The following is a 6,144-nucleotide window of genomic DNA, read 5'->3' on the forward strand; positions in this document are numbered from 1 at the left end:
ACATGCTTTCTCAGTTGGTTTAATGACAGTGAGGTAATGGAGCTTGTGATGATTCTAGTGCTCGTCCCCATAAAGCAAATGGCCCAAACCGGGTGATGAAACATCCTCTTCTTCAATGCATTTAAATGTTTCAATCTAGAAATAGAAAACAATGAAAGATTTTTTTATCCAACACCTGTATTTACATACACATGCCTTGTACAAGACTGAGTTGTGCCAAACTGGACAAGACAGATTTCTAAATGGAAATGGGTGCTAATATGAAACTGGGTTCATTTTGGTATATAGCACTTTGCCAGGTTTTTAGACCCAATAGTAAAAGAGAAATGTAGACATATTTCCCCCCAGGATGTACCTAATGATGACCTCAGACAAATGCAAAAAAATTATACTCCTGCTCTGAGCCATCCCAAAATTAATGAACTTTTAATCAAATATTGGGGCCAATAGTAGGACCAAAATTGGGACAGGAAAAACTACCTAGGTGTCAGTGCATTTGATCTGGAAAACATGGCTGTAAATGGTCTTATATACTGCTATAAATAAAGACACTGTGTTAAATTTGATGATCCTAGTGTTTTTTCTAATCCAGACATGCGGGTTTTTCATGAATCTCAGTCTCATTTCAGGTTTCAGGTGTAACCCATCGTGTCCATTGGTGTTACATGTGGAACATGCCCATTTAAACACATATAAATCTTGAGTGATTCTGCAACAGCGGTCGTTTTTGTGAAACACTCTGCCTTGCATAATTAGTTTGATTCCCAAAATGTACCTGTGAGAGAAAAAAAGATATTAAAAAAATAGTAGCACATCATTTTCGTGTCCTTTTTACTGTGGTACATGCAGATTTTTGTACTGTATAAAAATAACATAAAAATGTGTTTTATCTGAAAAATAGTTTCTCTTCTGTCTCAATAAATATTCCTTTTAAAAAAAGACCCAAAATGCTTCCAAACTTGCTTCATAACATTAGTCTACATCTTTTTTGAATTTTTAGCCCGTGTCCTGTTTTTAGGTACCAGTTTCATAGAAGCACCCATGTACAAGCTGCTATAGTGCTGCCTATCAATGAAACACCATAAATTCTCAGGGATGTGCGCATGTTGACTAAATTTGAACAATTTGTAGAAGACTCATGACAGTTTTCTACAGGCTGCATGAATTTGGCAGCCAATTACAGGAAATTGGTGTGGCATGTCAAAAAATGTGTCACATATTTTCATAGCTCACCCAAATATTTATTGTACAAACGTTGATGGAGTGCTGCAGAAGTAAAGAAGAAAACTGCCCTATTGAATCAGCAAAAAGACAGAAAAAGCCTGGAAAAGTTATGAATCCAAACTTTAAACACTATCTTAACCGGAACAGCATTTTCCATCCATCCTTCTATTAATTTCTCATGTGGTGTTGTTTTGTAGGAAAGTAAAAAACAACAACAACTGAGAATTGAACTGTAATTGAAATGTTTATGTGTACAATGTATCATCTATGAAAGGTAGAAAAGCAAAGTAGAAAAGATTAGAATAAATTATTAAAATAACATCCACCTTTATTAGAGTGGAAACAATATTTTAAGAGGTGGGGATGTGAAATCATGCATTACTACAAGGAAACAAAGAAAAATACAAAAAAAATGCGTGGTACATTTCTCTGTTCTCTAAACAAAACACAAACCTATTTTGTACAGGTAAAACCACATCCAGTTAGTGTGTAAATGCCTAAATCAAAATGACCTTGTAACTATTACACCCAATATGAAGTGGTTTGCATGTGTATTTTTCCATGTCAGTATTCATCACTCTTTTAAAATTGATCTAAACACAGGAGTATTCATCTTGTGAAGTACAATTAGAGTCAAAACCCTCTGAACAGCACTGACTTCAGTTGTCATTTTCGTCTACTTGGCAGCTTTGACAGTCTCTTCACATAATCTCCATCTGTCTGCTCATTCCCCATCTTAACTATCTGCAATCAAAACTGTCAGTCACACTTAAAGCTCTAAATACCTGACGACTCACCAATCAAACACAACGTTCTCACTTCACCTCAAACAGGTTTCAGCCGCTCCTTCAGTCCCATCTGTCCATCACACCTCGGGGATGAAACGCTATTCATCAGCAAGATGTGCAAAAATAATGTGACCTTGACTATATGAGCAATGAAATGTCAAGTTGTGTCATATTTATAGTTATTTATCTTAGTGCCTTTACCTTTTTTATGTCTTCAAAGCACTGTGTTAATGTTAAAGTGCCAGATTTGTAATATTCTTCAGCTCGTTGTCAAATATATCAGCGCTACAGTTAAACTTTAAGAGACTTGTTAGATGAAGCACAATCCTGCGGCTCCGTGCACTACACACTGTCTACCGTTACCCAGAAATTATGGGTGCACATTAATGTCAGCCTGTTCTCACGGTGGCAGCAGATTTGTGAGGTGCTGACAGGAAGATATGACGACCTCCAGTCTGTCTGTGATTGCAACATCCTGGGCAAGATATTCAGTCACACCACATAAAAAACACACTGCCCTATATGACACCTTTACACCTCCTCACCCATGTTCTCGCATTTATTCACAGACCGACAGCTTGATCTGAGTACATCATGTGGGAGGTAGACTTTAAATACACACTTCAACATTTTTTGGTTTTGCCCCCTTGTCCTGATGTGACATTTTTGGGGCATTATTTAGCAATGGCACTGACCATTCCTCAAACACTTCCTAAGAAATGACACATTTCATTTCCATGAACAGCACTAATGCATACATATTACACCTTAACTATTGATGGCTCGATAGGCGCTATATCAGTGGTTTCCAACCTTTTTTGGCTTGTGACCCCATTTTAACATCACAAATTTCTGGCAAACCCAGGCATTCAAAAGGGGGACTTTTTTTTTTTTTTTTTTTGCTAAAATTAATTTGTTTTTGATCATGTAATAGTTTACTATACTATGTTGCAAATAAACGTTTTATTATTATGGATGGAGGCAGAAAAGCCAAGTGTAGATTACTGCACAAAGTGAGAATTTTATTTTCCATGGTCAGGATATGTACAGTCAGTCCAGCTTGGATTTACAAGGCTGACAATTAATACTGAGCAAACAATAACTCAAACTATGAATTATGAAAGAGCTGCAGCATCTGAGACTGACCACAATGAACATTTGAAAGATAAACAGAACCACAGTGCTTCAGTTTCGGCTTCAGAGTTTGTCATGTCTTTTATGGATTGGGATTGTCTCTCTCAAACTCACCATTTATTTTTTATTAGTACGCTTTTATTTTCATTTTTATCAATTGCTAGAAATTTCCCCATTTGAATTCCAGGCAACCCCACGTGGGGTCCCGACCCCAAGGCTGAAAAACATTTTGCTAAACTGTTGTCAGTTGTGTTTGTGTTTTGGGCTGTTGAAGCATTTACAGTGTATGTTGGTAAGGAATACTGGTGTGGCACACTGCTGTTCACTGGCGTTTTTAAAATGACTATATTCAGCCTTTGCATATTGTCAGTAGCATTTATGTGTTAGTTTTTTAGTACATAATATTTATTACCTCGCCCCCGAAGGGGAGGCAAAGGGATATTGTTTTTGGTTCGGTTTGTTTGTTTGTTCATTTCTTTCTTTTTTGTTTGTTAACACTCTAGCAACAAAACTATTGATTGAATTCATACCAAATTGGGTTTATAGATTGCCAGTGACCGAGAATAGATCTGATTCCATTTTGGGAACAGTAGGTCAAAGTTCAAATTTTTTATGAATTTTTTAAATCTTTTTTTTTTCTCATTCACTTATAATGGGCAACATTTCAAATATCTATAGCAGCAAAACTATTGGTTGAATTCAAACCAAATTGGGTTTATAGATTGCCAGTGACCCAGACTAGATGTGTGTTACATTTTGGGAAAAGCAGATCAAAGTTCATATTTTTTATGATTTTTTAAAACATCGTTTTTATTTTCCATTTACTTATAATGAGCAATATTTCAAATGTCTATAAAAAACATCAATTTTGTTTCAATTTACTTCAAACTTGGCACATACATAGAGGCAATTGATATGCTGACATCAGCACATGCAAAGACACGATGACTTCAGCTGGATCAAATCAAATCAAAGGCACTTTACATATAGAGCCGGTTGGAACCAGACACTTAAGCCAAAATAAGCTACAACATGTGCGAGGGGCGGGGTTTGTTGTGTCTGACACCACTTGTTATAGTATTATTTACTATACTTACTATTTATGTAATGTGTTTTTATGGGCCTGTTTGAAATGATATCTCCTCCCCATGTGTAACCCCAGTTCAAAATATGTTGGAACACTGTGTAAACTGTAAACTGAAAACTTATACCCATATTTCATTCACAACAGAACATAGGAAACCAATTTTTGAAGTGAGATAATCCACCAATTTAGGAAAAAAAAACAAGGTAATATTGAATGTAAGGGCAGCTAGATGTCTCCAAAAGGCTGGGACCGGTACAATAAAAACCCTGGAAAAACAAGTGGTATTAAATTGAAGCGGTGGAAGAACATTTTGCAACTAATTAGGTCTTCACTTCTGAGGCAGAATCTGTCAGAAGTGAAGGTGGGTAGGGATCCACCAATCTGAGAAACTGTGTATAGAAATTTTGGAACTTCAGAATAATGTTCCTCAATGTAAAATTGTACAGACTTTGAAATGGGGTTGCACATGTACATGAACAAGTGTGCAATGAGAATAACTTATGAATATTTCACTCATTGTGCAACTGCACAGTGTTCTATTTTGTTTTATCTGTCTTCTGTTTTCTACCTTTTATATGATGCCTGCTAATGTGGCTTATGGGTACTGGGTTTATATGGTAACAGGACTTAAACTGTAACACTGTGGAGGATGTTTGGACTACTTTAATATCCAGTGTAAGATAGTTTATGAGGGACTATAAGCTACTCCACTGCCACTAGTTTATGCCTGTCCATCTTCATAAAATGGGTTTACTACTTAATAATTTTTGTTTGAAACATCAAAGCTACGGCAGCGCCTTTACTCATGCTACGCAGACTTGGACTTGTTTGACCTTTATGGAAGAATAAATGTAAGTTGAGGTTGGCTACAAATAAACACTACACTGGGCAAAAATACAGGGACACGTCTACCTACAGCTTGTCAGACTTCATATTCCCATTGATTTGAAATATTGTCATGATAATAATCCATAAGTGTGACAATAAATGTCAATCAATATTTCTCTGACATTTAAATGCAGATTTTTCTGTGGGGGCTGTAGAAACCAGACAGTTACTTGTGATGTAAAATGATTATTTATGGTCAGAACACGACACATATTTCAGAAAAGGAGAAGCACAACATTCAAAATAACTATCATAGCAAAAAACAATGTTGAGCAAAATTAAATAAAAACTGTGGAGCATTTTGTGAGCGCAGGTGACTGTTAACAAATTAACACTAAAGATGAAAGAGTTTTTGTGATGATATTTATTGCAACATAAAATAACATTATGATATTTGCTATAATATGATTTTTCATAATATACATATTTCATGATATCATTTTTAGCCCAGTCCCCATTAGGATTGAAACATCTAAAATGAATGTGTCCCCATACTTCTGTCTAAACATGTACCTGTACCTGTACCAAATCTGGATTTGTCTTTGTCCTAACAGGTTTTACACTGACGGCGAGAGTGATCTGTTGTCAATGAAAAACGCAAATTAAGCCTGAATATAAGAAAAGTTGATGACAGAGAATGTATCATTTGAATGAATGGAAACTGAATAACGTGATCAAAAAGCCTCATATTTACTGGTCTGCAGGGATTCTGATCTTTTGTTTCTACGGATTTAAGAAGAAAATATGCAATAAAATCTATAGATTATTTCGAAAGTATTAGTCCTTTTGATGCATTTTTTTGTTTGGTTGGACTAAAAGGATTTTTTTTCTTCTTTTAGTTCAGCCATACATAGGCTTTGTGCTGATGACATTGTCAGGATAATGCTGTCTTTGAGTTTAGTCTGTGCTGTTAGATTTTGGTTCTTATTTGTATGTTTATGCAAAAAAAGTTAATATTGTATGAGACAGCTGTCAGAAAGCTGTAAATGTCTCTGTAGATGTTGATAAAGGTCAAAGACTCGT

At 35.6% G+C, this 6,144-nt stretch overlaps 1 protein-coding gene across 1 annotated transcript in view; it reads right to left on the reverse strand.

Moving 5' to 3' along the window:
• lhfpl3 (LHFPL tetraspan subfamily member 3) overlaps positions 1-6,144 on the reverse strand; it is a 50,646-nt gene that overhangs the window by 37,513 nt on the left and 6,989 nt on the right. The window lies entirely within an intron of this gene.

The sequence above is a fragment of the Sphaeramia orbicularis genome, chromosome 12 (assembly GCF_902148855.1).
Source record: "Sphaeramia orbicularis chromosome 12, fSphaOr1.1, whole genome shotgun sequence".
NCBI lineage: Eukaryota > Metazoa > Chordata > Actinopteri > Kurtiformes > Apogonidae > Sphaeramia > Sphaeramia orbicularis.